General features: G+C 42.3%; 1 protein-coding gene across 1 annotated transcript in view; it reads right to left on the bottom strand.

Moving 5' to 3' along the window:
• LUZP1 (leucine zipper protein 1) overlaps positions 1-13498 on the bottom strand; it is a 122707-nt gene extending 109209 nt beyond the window's left edge. Inside the window, exon 1 of the mRNA XM_088462555.1 lies at positions 13258-13498. The gene's annotated coding sequence lies outside the window, so the exon portion shown is untranslated. The remainder of the gene's footprint in view (positions 1-13257) is intronic.
• Positions 13499-15810: the final 2312 nt, after the last annotated feature.

The raw sequence follows: 15810 nt of genomic DNA, 5'->3' as shown, positions 1-15810 counted from the left end.
TGTTGCGAAGTGTAACAGTTAGAGAATGTTCCTATAGAACTATACTAAGTATTCTGTAGTTCAGTGAAGGTTTGAGATATTAATTCATGCATTTCTAATATTCTTAAATGTGAGGTGAAAGTATACGGTCTTTTAACTTTGGTTTTTTTTCAACGCCTGTGTGCATTAATCCTATTAAAGTAGTATAGCAACCCTACAGCGTCTTTGCCCTTTGCCATCCACTAAATCATAGGTATTTTAGTTGTAATATAACTGTAGTGCAGTGATCCCCCATCTCATTACATTTTAGACCCACAAGAGATCTTGCCTTACAAATATCTAGAGAAGCCAGAACTCAATTTATGTTACATTTTGGAAGTATTTTTGGGGGTGTTTTAGAGTAAAATAGAGCTGTGCAAGGCAGGTTATGGTTTTTACAAAATGTGCAGACATGATAATGAATAAGCCTGTGCGTTGCTTTTGCATATTTGAGATTAAATGAAAAGCAGAAATGCATTCTTTGTCTGACACCTAAAACATAATTCTTAAATGACATGCTTTCAACTTCAAATAATTAAGACATTCCTGAGTCAACTAAAGAAACACACAGTATCTGCCCGGAGGGAAATTTCACTGTTTTACGAACCACAAGAATCTTATGGTTTTCCTATTACAGTGTTTTGCTTAGGATGCCATCTGGTAATCACCTATGCATTTTTGCCCACATAGGTAATTATTGAATCCTTTTAGAACACATTCCTTTGCAAATAACATAATTTCTACACCTTTATAATAAGGCTTGAATGACTATTTTGCTTTTCTTCTTGTAGATATAAATAAAAAATCAAATCACATCTTACTTGCTCAATTGCAATCCAGTTTATCGTCTTACCAAGCTGAACAAACTCCATTGTGCCCTATCTACATTTCTATATTCATCGCTCATGGAATATCACAGCATTTTTCTTTACTCACAAATTGTATGTAAAAGGAAACAAGTTCAATACAACTTGAACTTTCAGACTTAGCCACCCTTAAGAACCCTTATTAATCATTAACGGAATAGGTAAAACTGAAGCAGGACATTGCAGGGGGGAAAGGAGGGAGGCTGAACACAAGTCTATGGGGCAGATGTATGAAGCTCTGGAAAGTGATAAAGTGCAGAGTGATAAACGACCAACCAATCAGCTCACAACTGCCATGTTACAGGCTGTGTTTGAAAAATGACAGGTGGGAGCGGATTGGTTGGTCATTTATCACTCTGCACTTTATCACTTTCCACAGCTTCATACATCTGCCCCTATATATCATAACCCAATGCACTTTCTCTGTTAATTAAGTCTAGTAAACAGAATCTATGTATTGTGCTATATTTGTCACCTGTTTTGCATCTGCCTAATTTGGTTCAATGAGAACTATTGGGGGGCATTATTTTTATTTTCAAAGAAAATATGTAAAAGTGGTGCAGAAGATAAAAAGAATAAAATGAAAAGATAAAACCAGATGTATTTAAGTTGGGCAGGGATGCTGAAAAACCAGATCGCAATGTGTGACTAAGATCGCCAGAAACTGCTAAATTAATCCTGTGTCTTATTTTTGAATATTTAAATTCCCTTAACATATTGGCTTCTTTTGAATGGCTGTCCAGATAACGTATGTCTTTCCAGGGAAGTGTTCATCAATTGAGGTCTATGCCACACTGTACACACAGAAAGTGCTCATGTACATACAGTATGCGGTACAGAGATTACAGTGAGAAATTGCAAAAAAAGATGGAAGAGCTACGACAGATTTAGATAAACTTTGATCATTTATATTGTTAATTTGAGTTCTGATTTGCAATATGTTAAAGTGAAAAGGTAGGTTGAATTGCTCTTTCAACAACCCCTGAAGACTAGTGAAACGTTCACAACTTGGATTAGATTTCGCAATAGATGTCATGACACGTGTAGGCCTTCAATGACACTGGACAACATAGAAACAGCCGCTGCATGGACACAACTAATTTCCAAAGGCCAACAGTAGAACACAGAGTTTTGCTAATATTATACCATAATGCCTTTATTATTCATGGGGAGGACTTTGTTCAGGTGACACTGTAGAGCAAGATAAGGACTATTTATTACTCCAGCTGCGTGTCTCTGAAACACTGATGTGAGCGCTCTACCTTACTGCTAGAATAAACAAGCCTTCCAATTTGGTGTCACTCATGGTAATTGCAAAAGTGGATTTAGATAGTATTCCTACATCAAGTACTTTGTAGGTCAGCAGCGCACAGTTGGAGCCATCACCTATATTATGTATATTATATATTAAATATACACACACATACGATATACAAGACGTTTTTTGTGTATTTATTTTTTTTAGTAGTAGTTATCCAGAGACTAAAATGTTGCTTTAAAGAAAGTAACTTTGTTACTATTAATATTTTTGTAGGCAAAAAGCTTTTCATCTGCGCTCATGTGGAGTACTGGTATTATTCACCCTTCTCAGCGCCTTAGTTGGCATAGATAGGTTTTGTAGAAGATAATATAAATATGATTAATATAAAACAGACAGCCTGCCCTACTACAACATATTGCTGGATTTATACCCCTTTCAAATATAGAATCTCGGCTTCAACCTACCTCAGACCTGGGACTCTGAACAAGAGTTGAAGCTGGGCCTCCCCTTTCACACAAGGGTGATGACCCGGTTAATTCCCAGGTCGTCACCCTTTACACCGTACCCGGGTCTTCCGGCATTCAGTGAGCGCTTAGAGATTATGTCATCTACAAGCGCTACTGTCCCGGCCAATCAATTTCTTTTAGGTGTGACCTGGGTGATCAAGACACTGGTTGCAAGCCCCAGGAAAAACCCTGATATCGACCAGGGTCTCGGACCCGGAAATGTCAACCCCGGTTAGACCTTTCACACATATGCCTGACCCAGGTCGATGAATGTTCATGTGCAAACACCCGGGTTTTTGGCTTATGTGTGAAAGGGTTGGACCATCGATTAGCTGTAGATGTATAGAATGGTACACAACACTGCAGAAAATACATTGACCCCATAGAAAAAAAAAAAAAAGTGGTTATAGAACTGGCAATGGCAGCGAATAAGTTTACTATTTGTTGTGGAACTAGAAGATCCACAACAAATCGTAAACTTATTCGCTGCCATGGCCATATATAAGTTGACATTAGTTAAAATAACCTGGAGGCTCCTGAACAATTCAGGCATGCATTTAAACTTTTAATCACAAATAATTTTGTCCACCCTTACAGCTTACAGTCAACATATAGGACAAATCAGGTTTTAGAAAGTCTGATGAGTAATAAACTAGCAATTATGTTCGTGCTGTGAAAAACTAACCTTTCCTGTCATTGTGAGAACCTGTTAGACAAGATTATAAGGTTTCATGCACTGAATATGAACATGCATAGGCCAAATCAAATGCTTAATTATGTACCTTCCCCCACAAAATTAAATTGCTAGGAAAAGATAACCCACCTGAACTTGAATTATTTCTGGAGCTAATAGGATATAAACCTGTACTATAGACAGTCCTCATAACCAATACAATACACACTTGAAAGTACAGAGTTACTGGGGCTAAATGTAATAGTCTGCATGTTGCAGGTAGCCACAATAAATTATTGCCGCTTTAAATCTACAGGATAAATTGCCAAAATCTCACGGGTGCTTGCAACTAGCAGGCTATTAAATTTACACCAAGTGTGCTCACTACATGGTTGTCTTGACTTCTTAGGTCAATGACCCTAGCTGGTATAGAAATTAAAATTTGTTGTATCTAAGGACTATTAAATAATATAAACTATTTTTTTTCTTGCTGCAATTTTCATTACCTCTACGGTAAGGGGGTATCATATGGTCAAAGGGGGAAATTAAATTAGAAGCTTGGTTGCGATTTCTATAAGAAAAAAAATAATATTTTCTTTTTTTATTATAAACTGTAGAATGGTTTCCAAAATCTAAAACAAAAATTAATCCTCAGTAAAAAATAATAAGACAATTTACCTCTACTCCTTAATCAATATCACCCCTTACAACTCCAGTCTATATTCAGAATGGTGGTAAACAGGGGAGTAGTGAGGGTGGTTCCGGTGGAGCATGAGGGTTCTGGAATTCATGATGCTACTCAGTATGACACATCTGAGGCAAAGTCCTAAACTTCAATTATGAGGTATGAGATTAAACAAAGTCACTGCTTTGCTATTTAAAGTAATGGAGGTGTTCCCAAGCATGATCACAAAGCAGGGCCGGACTGGCCATCGGGTCCTTCTGGCAAATGTCAGAAGGGCCAATGGCCAAATAGGCCGCTTTGGCTGAGCACAGGCTTACCCGGCAATACAACCTCCCAGGCAGCGCCTTGCTCAGAAAGCAAATGACGTCATGACGCGGCCGCGCGTTCCTGAAATCGGCTTGCTGAGCAAGGCGAGGTCCGAGAGGTTGTATTGCCATGACCAAGCCCCATGGCAATGGGGTCAGTGGGAAGAAATCTGGTGCTGGGGGAGCGCTATGCCGACAGTCTGCTGCCCGGAAGGCAGAGCCACATGAGGAGTACATGCCATTCAGGAGGAGCCGCACTTCCGGGTTCCGGGTATCAGCTACAGTACAGCAGGACGCTGCTTCGCAGGGGACTGCATATGGTGACTAGGTAAAACCTCTGCACACCAAAACTACATCAGGTATCTCTGCCATCTCCGCCGTTTATTTCCTTCTGTCTCTCTCTCTCATCTCACCTTATTCCTCCTCCTCTTATTCTCTCTTCTATCTCCCCTGATTTCTTCTCTCCCTTTTTTCTGTTTCCCCCTATTCCCTTCTCATCTCACCCCATTCCTAAACTCTGCTGCCTGCCCTTATTCCTCCCGTCTCCATTCTCCCCCTATTCCTCCCTCTCTCTTCCAGCTCCCCCTCTCTCTCCTATGGGCTCAATTCAATTCAATGCGAATTGAATAGCGCCAGGAATGAGCTCCCGGAGTTATTCAATTCTGCGCGGTTAGGTAGGAGAATGCCCTTCTCCCGCCTTAAACAAAGTGTGTTTAGTCGCGAAAACTGGCTTTCTCTGACTAAACTTCCCGGCGGGATGCTGTTTCTGCCGCGCTAAGGGCAGAAAACAGCATTATATCTGGACTTTTGTTGGATTTTTGCTTGCATCCCAGGAGGGATGCGAGAAGAAATCCTTAGTCAGGATTAGTAGCGCGAAGGATTGAATAGCTGCGGGAGCTCATTTCCGGCGCTATAGAATTTGCGTTGAATTGAATCGAGCCCAATGTCTCTCCTGTCTCCCCCTATTCCTTCTCTCTTTTTCCCAGGTTCCCCTTTCTCCAATGTATGCCCCTCCCGTATTGATCTCCCCCTCCTGTCTCTGTCTCCCTCTACCCCTCTCTCTCGTCTCTGTCTCCCCCTCCCCCATCTGTCTCCCTCTCTATCTCTCCCCCTATTACTCTTCTCTCTTCCAGCTTCCCCTCTTTCTCCTATGTCTCTCCTGTCTCCCCCTATTCCTCCTCTCTCTCGTCTTTCCCTATTCATTCCTACTCTCTCCCAGCTTCCTTCTCCTATGTCTTTCCCGGCCTCCCCAATTCCTTCTCTCTCCCCCAGCTTCCCCTATTCCTTCTCTCTCAGCTCACCCTATTTCTCCTATGTCTCTCTAGCTTCCCCAGTTCCTCCTCCCTTTCTCTCGGCTCAACCTGTTCCTTTACTCTCTCGTGGCTCTCCCTTTTTCTGCTCTCTCCCGGTTCAACCTAGACCTTCTCTCTCTCTCCTGGCTCTCCCTATTTCTTCTCTCTCTTCCCACTCCCCATATTTCTCCTATGTCTCTCCTGGCTCCCCATATTCTCTCTCTACCCCAGTTCCGCCTATTCCTCTTCTCTATCTCCTGGCTCTCCCTAATTCTCCTATGTTGGGTCCCCTCTTTCCTTCTCTCTCACCAGTTGCCCAAATTCCTCCTCTCTTTTTCTCCTGGCTCCCCCCTTTCCTCCTCTCTTTTTCCTGTCTCTTTATTCCTTTTAGTATGTTGCTATTTCAAACCTGTAGATCCATGTAGTATTAATATTAATTGTATACAATATATTGTTTATTATATTTCTATTTTAGAATATTTGTTATGTGCAAATATTCATATTTGTGTATGCGAATAAGGGACACTATTGTGTGACAATGTGAAAAAGAGACACTACTGTGTGATGTAACGTGACTATGGGGCACTACTGTGTCACGTAATGTGAAAAAGAAACTGTCGTAACGTGAAAAGGGACACTGTTGTCTGACAAAAGGTAAAAAAGGGCACTACTGTGTGATGTAACATGAATAAGGGACACTACTGTGCAGTGTAGTGTGATGACGGGACATTACAGTGTGGTGTAGTGTGACTAAGGGACACTACTGTGTGATGTAACATGAGTATGGGGCACTACCTTGTGACGTTATGTGAAAAAGGGACACTACTGTGTGATGTAACGTGGAAAAATAGGTGGCTACGCCCCTTCCCAGCAAAACTACACCTGAATTTTTTTGGCACGTGCTCTCCCTGCTTCCCCTCTAGATGGTGGCACAAATGCTCTTTGGTTAAAATGTGTAGTTAAGGCTCTGCTTTGGTGCGCACAGAGGTGTCCTCTGCATTCAGCACCCCTGCCCTAAAAAAGTCCTACAGTGAACACTATGTAATCTTCTACAACTGCTAAGCTAGGGCTTGGGAAAATGCCTTCCCTTTTCTTTGTGTATGACCTATACCAGTGAAGTGCTACTTTACCTATAGATATCTGTCCAATCTGTCTGGTGGGAAAGAAAATCTGGTCCATTTTCCAGCATCTGGGAGCAAATTTCTATTGTTATTTGCTCCCATACATTCCCAGATTTTCTGTCCCACCACACAAATTGGACAGATATACCTATTAGGTGTCTACACAACAGAACCAACACAATACCAAATGTTTGACTCCCATGCAGGATGTGCTCTGTTGTATGTATTGTAATAGAGAATGATGTGTACTTGACTGTTGTTCTAATATTAATTAGATTTGTAAGAGCATAGACTAAAAAGTGGGAGGGGTCAGGAATAGTTAGGGGAAGAGTCTATGCCAGGAGACAGATGCTGACGCAAGGTGGGCCTGTGTGCTCTTTAAATGCCAAGGCCTATTTTTAGTCCAAGTCCAGCCCTGCTACAAAGTGTTGTTTGAAAGGTCTTTTATAAAATTATCAGGAGACCTGAAATAATGGTGGTAGACAGAACATGATTAGTAGTACTCACATTAATATAGGTGCAATGTAAATTTGCTAAGTAGGAGCATAGCTGAGAAGGGAGCTTCCCATACGGGTTCCCACTCCAGTGACAGCTGTTTGGGGCAGTAATTGCAGTCATAAGCTGTGCACCCTGGTGAATTTCACTCTAGCACATGTATTCTGTCAATTTAAGTTAAATTATCAGAATATACAGTATAATACAATCTACTCCATTGACAATGATTCAAAAGAAGATAAAAGTCAGTCCTAGGTGCTATACATAAATAAAGCAGTGGCAAGGAGCTACCCCTTAATGTCAGATAGTATATCACAGAAGCATTCTATTCCCCCAATGGGACCCCAATGCCCAGCGTGATACTCCCACTACTTGCTGTTTTTCTCTCCACTTCAGTATTCCCCCACAGGCTGGCCATACCCCACTGGCACAGTTCAGTACAGGGAGGGGGGTGCTATGACATGCACTTTATCCGAGCGCCATGGTTCCACGCTACTCCTCTGGTGGTAAACAGGACCAGACACAAAGCAAGAGTTTCAAATTCGTATTCCAAACCAGAAAGGACACATGCATGACATGACTTGATCAACGGAGCAACATGAAATTAATCAGTAAGGATCATCTCCCAAGGTTATTGATTACTATTTGGGTGCACAGCACTATGGACAGATAACAGATGCAATATTAATACTCATGACAGATATAGCCATGGTTTGCATTCCAGTTTGAGAACAGACAACCACTATAGCGTAATTGGGTTGTCTGTTCATGAAATGTCTCCCGGATTGTTCAATATAAATATAACGCCACTGGTACATATAGAAGTTATATTAATAAGAGGTCTAATAAAAGATATCTCTCTCTCATTTTTTTAATATATATATATATCAGAACTTTTTGTGCCCACTGCAAAACGGACGTCAGGGCTGATGAGGGAAAAAAAAAAAATGACAACACAGAACATTCTTGCATACAGTCTGCAATACATTATACAGCGGTCCAAGATGTGAAAAACTGTACAGCTATGATAAATTATTTTAATGCCAATAAAACTGATAAGCTCCATAGCACTTGTTTTTGATTACTTTAATGATAATTATACATGTATGTTCAGGGATTAGGCTTTAAAGAAGTAGCACGCGTGTCACCTACACACCGTGTTGGGCTTAACTAAACTTCATAGAAGACTATAGCACAGTGGTCAGTGAGCAGGGGTAAATTACCCCACATGGGGTAAAAATGAAATTCCTGGGGGTAATGGATGGACAGCCGGGCATGCATATGAATCATTCTATGCATGCCCAGCTGTGCCGCATGGAGGCTCTAAGCCGGACGCCCGCTGAGATGTTATTACCAGGGGGCGCCCCCGGCTCCTTCCCTGCAGCGCCGCATTAGCCGGAGTTCTCTTCTGAACTCCAGCTTCCGGCTCTCTCCATGAGCACTATGGGAGAGACGTCAAATATATTTTGGGGTAAAAAAGTTCCCTGACCCCTGCTATAGCATATCAATTCATTAGAAATGATTGACCCATAAATATTGGTTATTAATTGTCTCATTGGGCTCGATTCATTGAACGTGAATTAAATAACACTGGGAGAGAGTTCCCGGAGCTACTCAATTCTGCGCACTGTTAAGGATTTCTTCTTGCACCCCTCCAGGGGTGCGAGCAGAAATCTGACAAAAGTACAGACGCGATGCTGTTTTCTGCCCTTAGCATGGCGGAAGCAGCATTGCGCCGGGAAGTTTAGGAGAATGCACGGTCTCACGACTAAACACCGTTTAAGGCGCGAGGGGCGGGAGAACAGGCATTCCCCGACCTAACAGCGCATAGAATTGAATAGCTACAACTGGGGCTTGCAACTAGTTGAATCTGCCCTTTAATATTATTTACTTCTATTTAGCAGACTGTAGTACCATTTGATTCCATCAGAAGTAACCTTTCGGGTACAGGTACAACAGGTAGAGAGCATTTGACATAGATCAGAGGTTCCCAAACTCAGCCCTCCAGGCACCTAACAGTCCAGCTTTTAAGAACATGGTTGAGCACAGATGGTTAAATATAAAGACTGAAGTACTAATTAAGTCGCCTGTGCCCAAGCATGGTTATCCTTAAAACCTGGACCGTTAGGGTGCCTTGAGGACAGAGTTTGGGAACATCTGACCTAGACAATATTATCAACTACCTAATTAGGTTTAGTAAGTTATATTTTCTATGGTTTGCAGTCAAACCATCACAAATACCCATGGCTTAAAAAAAATAAAGAGAGCGGGAGAGGGAGAGAGAAACAGAAAACACAAAACACACCATGAGAACGTGGTGGGAAAAAATGGACTGTCAACCATAACAGAGAAGGCCAAATTTAGTAGCCGTCATAGAAAGCAATAAACCACTAGAATTGGATTCAATAAATCATTTTGTACAAGAATTGGATTAAACGTAGACCAACATTGTTTTTCATTGCAGATATTAAACTTGCACTGTATTACATGTCAGAAGAGGGCAGATATCTGTAATAGCTGTGCGTTATGGCACACATGCTATTTTGCACCATGTTATCAACGATCATATACCTTTGAGATAACTGCTATATTTAGTGACACATTATGTATCTATGATTCACTTAATTTTGCAGCCTTTGCAAAAAAAATGCTAGGAAAGCACATTTGTGCCTTACAATGTACGCTTAGCCTTCGTATCGCCTAAAGCTGTTAAATATATATAATATTTTCATTTTATTTTTGCACGAGTCCAAACAAAATCAGAACTAATAGTGTGGTTGTTAGTACTAAGGGAGCAATTCAATTACATAAGATGGTCGTGATGTATAGATCCAGAGTGACACATCTCAGCCAGCAATATCCTGCCCTTTATATTTTTTCTTAAAACCATGCAGAAACTGCAGTTTTAAGTATTGTGGTTATGTAGCAGCAGTCAGATACAGAAGATTTCACAGACATTTCCTACAAAATACCAATAAATCCTTCAGACCTCAGTCTCCATTAATCTCAAAGGGGACTGAAGTCTGGTCCTATCCACCAAGCTCAAAAAAAACGTAGCTGAAGCAATCTTTAGATAGGGGTAGCCACTTTATACCTATGAAGGCATTTTAACAGGAGAGCGGAGATCCCTATCCCACACCCTTCAATCTCCGCCAAAGTGTTTCAGTAAATGGCGCAATGCGCAGTGGCAGTGTTAGAAAGTGTGGTGGAGCCTTTTGAAATGTGAGGACTCCTCATTTTGTGAAACTCTCTAATATACACACACACACACACTACAGACTGTTAATAATCCCTGCACTGCTGTGATTATCACTGCATTGGGCCCTAAAGCTGCAGTTTTGGCCCTTCACAGTACCCAAATATAGCTTTGTAATGTTGCACATATGTGTAGAAGTCATGCGAAAACAAAATGGATCCCACATCATGAAAGTCTACAGGAGCCAATAACAGGGCATTTTGTTTTCTGAAATACTGAAGTTAACATCAGTTGACAAATCTACAGTTCAGTATGAACTCTATGGGGGGGATTCAATTCAGTGGGACTTGAATAGCGCCGAGAAGTTGGTCCCGGAGCTATTCAATTCAGCACGCTGTTTAGTCCAACAATTACAAGTTATGTCGGAGAATGCCGGAAAACAGCCTTGTGGAACTTTAGTCAGATTTCTCCACGCACCATCAGGAAGGTGCAAAAGAAATAATTTAGGCACCCTAACAGCGAGCTGAATTGAATAGCTCCGGGACCACCTTCCTGGTGCTATTCAATTTGCGCTGAATTGAATCGCCCCCTATGATTGGAGATCAACCTCCTGGAAGCATGCAAGGCAATTAAAAAGTACAATTAAAATGACTAAAAGAAAAAAATAAAAAATAAATTTAACCTGTGTAACAGAGCACATAGTAAACAAATGAGTTACAAAACAAGCAATTTATGTTATTAGATTGATCTTTTGTTGCCCCATTAACCCACATTATTGAATTAACCTCTAGAATAATGCAAATGATCCACGTGGCCATCTGTAGGACACGCATACACACTAGGGTCATTTTTGTTTTTTTTCAGAAGTCAATTAACCCATCAGTATGTTTTTGAGTGTGGGAGGAAATCTGAGCACCGTCCTAGTGAAACCTATGCAAACACGGGGAGACCATACAAAATCCACAGAGATGGGCTATGACTTCAGTGCTGTGAGGCAGTAATGCTAACCACTACGCCATTCATGCTGCTCATGTCATTGGCAAAATGGAAACAAGACCGGCTTTTGAAATGAAAAAGAGTTTTAAGGTTTCATTTACACACATAGTAACTATATGCACTCTAGTGTGTTTTCACCACAGACTGCAAAACAAGGATTTTGCTGTAAGAACACATACCCCAATATCATCATACGCAGTTTTTATTTTACATGAGCATAGGAAATGAATCTTGCAGCAAAATGCTCTGTATGCAATCTGTTGGAGACATTCTGGAGGAACCAAACATAGGCAATACAGTGCATGTTCAGTCGAATAAATAACCAGAGATTAAACTGATCTGCAGGATTAATATACAAACACAGGTTGAGGACATCAATAATTATTTTAAAAACTGGACTATTAGCATTCAGAAATGCTTTATGGTTTAATAGGAGCAATTTACTTCGAAAGAAAAATATTGCTCCTCAGTGAGAACTGAAACTTGTAATTATTACTTTACTATAACACACAGAAGGCTTAATCTAGAATATGACCTTGATAAGGATTGAGATATTTTATTCCAGCTGGATTTTTTTTTCCCCTCTAAAAAAATAAAAAAAAAAAATTAAAAAAAAAAGTGAGAACTTGATCCATCCATAGGTTACTATGCAGTAACAACTCACCTATATTCATATTAACACGTACTCAAAATTCTTTAGTACCAACAGTCAAAAATACACAATGGAGACTCTGGGACAAGCATCTGAATTTAATAGAAATATTTTTTTTTATGTAGACTTGTGTTTGCAACACAGGCCTTCTGTGTAGTATATGGATTAGCAAAAGAGGATAAAAGTACAGTATTTTGTGTTCACCTTAATTCTTTTCCATTTAACTTTTATTGCAGATTTCCTTTAATACTCTGCAGGCATTAGAGTGAAATATGCTGCAGATTGATGTCAGGAGAACATAGAAATCCTAACTAGGACATTATTGCTGCAATGTAACTAACAACCAATAGCCAACTCTTTCTTCAAAATGAAATACAAAACACACTAGATTTAATAACATTTTACTCACAATAGTGTTAGTTCCTAAATAACTTCTATAAAAATAAGCAAGTGATTTTTATAATCCCACATACAAGTCTTCTATGCTGCCAAAATCAGCATAAGGAATTCATAATCATCTTTTAATGTCAGCCAGGCCTATTTAGCATTATTTAACCTTGTGCATGCCGAGGAGAGGGAACTCTCTGTCAAAGTTCCACAGCAGTAAATTAGTTAATCGTTTAATGGATAGCCTGGTCTGAAAAATGAAATCAAATGCCTTAAATTCCTCCATATACAATGAAGTCTCCATGCAGATAAAGTGATCCTCGCAGAGGCAGCTGTTAGAAGCCACCTGATCTCCCCCACTGCAGATGAGGTTACTGCAGTCTTTTCCCCCCTACTATAACCTCTGCTCACACACATACCACAGGATCCATCACATTCCTTCATACCAAAGGAGCCTCCACATTAGTCCACCAACCTCAGGGACACTCCACTATTAAATACAAGCGGGGTGTTCTAAAAGTGATAGTGCGGCAACGCGACAGTGGCTTCAATGAATCGGAAGTGATCTTTCTGCACAACTCGGAGGAAAATGATCCACACCAGCACCACGGTGCCAATACAATGTGACCCCTGGTGTAATGACTGTAACCGGGGATCGATTACCTTCCATGCATACAAAAAGGAAAGCGGTCCCTGAGACAGCGATGCGACCCACACAGCAAACTTTAAAAGCTGGCTTTGGCGTGATCCACATGTAATGCAACCACTCAGAGCAGATCACGGAAAGATCGGTGTCCTCCTTACCTTGCCATGGAGAGATCAGCAGCAGTAGTAGTATCAGATCCCTGGGCAGAGGGTATAACGCGTGTACAGTCCCTGGCAGTGGCGGCTTCCTCTCCCCCTTCCCTTCCCTGCCCTGCAGTGCGGGGCTCAGGCATCACATTCCAGGCGAGGGATAGTAACAATGCAAGGTGGGCTTCCCTTCCCCGGGACCAGCCTCCACTCTGCTGCCGTCACTCCTCGGCCATATAAGGAGAGGTTGGGCAGACTTCTCGGCTTTACTCAGCGAAGGCGGAGTTCTGGGAGCCCAGGGGAAGGGATAGACCGGCGGCGGCAGGGGAGACAGGGAAATGAGGCACGGAGAGGAGGAGGAGGGGACAGTGGGGGAGAAACACTACACTGCACCGTGCGAGAAAACGGGAAGAGGAGAGGGGGGAGAAGGAAAGCTCAGTACACCAATATGTAAGAGATAAGCGGGAGCCTGATAATGAGCAGGGCTTATTGGGGCAACTTAATCATTTTGCTACAACGTTTTCACAAGATATCATAGTTTCTTGAGAGCGGATAGTAAGTAGGAGAGATGACATTTGCTGGAATGCACTATAGCTTCCAGCACGTACCTGCCCTCATGGGTAGTTAGTGTGATCGGCTACAAAGTTAGTAATGGAAGGAAGCACTGCAGGCAGGCAGATGGAATTGCATTAGTTTGTCACTTTATTTGGCGCTTTCCACCGGTGGAAACAGCTCATTGGATGAGTCTATTCTGCCGCACAGTGCAACTTGGAGTACGCTACCACCCCTAGTACAGGGATTTCTGGTAGAAACTATAAAACAAAAAATTGGAAACAGTAACCCAAATGGTCTTGGGGTGATGATGCTGGTTTTTGTGCAATTGCAACCAGTTTTATAGGAACAGACATTGGGGTAGATGTATGAACCGCAGAAACGGTATCAGCGCACGTTAAGTGCCGCTATAATACATCTACCCCAATGTGGTATATAAACTATGCGCCAGGTTTACAAAGCCACCGATGATCGACAGGGCTTTGACCATTGGATTTCAAAGGGCAATAGTAATTAATGCTAAATCAGTATTGTTTAGCATTAATAATCAGAGCTGTATCCAGACTTTTTGGTGCCCTGTGCCAGAGAGGGCATTGGCACCACCCCTCCCCATTTTTTTAAATAGGGACATAAGAGTGCATCTGAAAAAGGGCCATGTCCTCAGGGGTCAGGCCCGGATTAAGGTCTGTGGGGGCCCCTATTAAATGTGACAAACTGGGGGTATGCGCAATGGGGACCTTATGCAGAGCCCCCAGTAGTGTCCGTGTCCACAGTGGTAGTTCCCCGTATGCAGTGCACCCAGTAGTAGTGCCCCCTATGCAATACTCCCATTAGTAGTGCCCCCTGTAGTAATGCCCTCTGTATAAATGACCCCAGTAGTAATACCCCTGTAGTTGTGCCCCAAATAGTAATGCCCCCCAGTAGTAATTGGGCATGTGCCCAATAGTAATGCCCTAGTAGTAATGCCCCCAGTAGAAATACCCATGTAGTTGTGCCCCCAATAGTAATGCACCCAGAAGTCATTCCCCCTTTAGTAGAGCCCTCTGTAGAAATGCCCCCAGTAGTAATGCCCCTCTATTAGTGCCCCAATACTAATGCTCCCTCTCTAGTAGAGCCCCCAATAGAGATGCCCCCTGATTAATGCCCCCAGCAGTAATGCTTCACCCCCGAGTAATGTTCCCAGTAGTAATTTCCCCCCCCAGTAATGCCCCCAGTAGTAATGCCTCCCCCCTCCCCGAGTAATGCCCCAGTAGTAATGCTCCCCCCTGAATAATGCCCCCAGTAGTAATGCCTCCCCGAGTAATGCCCCAGTAGTAATGCTCCCCCCTGAATAATGCCCCCAGTAGTAATGCCTCCCCCCTCCCCGAGTAATGCCCCAGTAGTAATGCTCCCCCCTGAATAATGTCCCCGCCAGTAATGCCCCCAGTAGTAATGCCTCCCCCCTCCCCGAGAAATGCCCCAGGTATAATGCTCCCCCCCCGAGTAATGTCCCCTTTAGTAATGCCCCCAGTAGGCCGCTTGCACTAAAAAAAATAAAAAATAAAGCTCATACTTACCTTAGCCCCGCGTCCGCTGCAGTCCGCTCGGCTGCTCCTCCACACTATGGCAGAGACGTCATGAATAAAGCATTTTTTACGCCCCCTTTGGAGTGAGACCCGGAGCGACAGCTTGGGTGTCGCTATGCGGGTCTCGCGCATGCGCATGACGGAGCTCCCTCCGTCGTGCACATGCGCATTTGGGTACCATCGACCCGCTTGTGAGCGTCCTGCGCTCGCGAGCGGGTCTGAACGAGACCCTTGGTTCAGAACCCCTTGGACACCCCCCTAATGTTATTTTTGGTGAAAATGCAAAAAGTGATGGAAAATGGGTATAAAGTACTGTGTCGATTACTTTGGGGGGCTGTATGGATGGGGCAAGTGTTTTTAGGATTGCAGGTGGCTGCAGCAGGTGTATTTTTAACATTTTTTAAAACTGCACTTTATAGCCACAAAAATATACTAACACCCATTTTAA

Source organism: Taudactylus pleione, unplaced genomic scaffold (assembly GCF_031769625.1).
Source record: "Taudactylus pleione unplaced genomic scaffold, aTauple2 ptg000007l, whole genome shotgun sequence".
NCBI lineage: Eukaryota > Metazoa > Chordata > Amphibia > Anura > Myobatrachidae > Taudactylus > Taudactylus pleione.
Note: the sequence above shows the minus strand (reverse complement) of the source record. Positions and strands in the feature narration are given on the sequence as shown.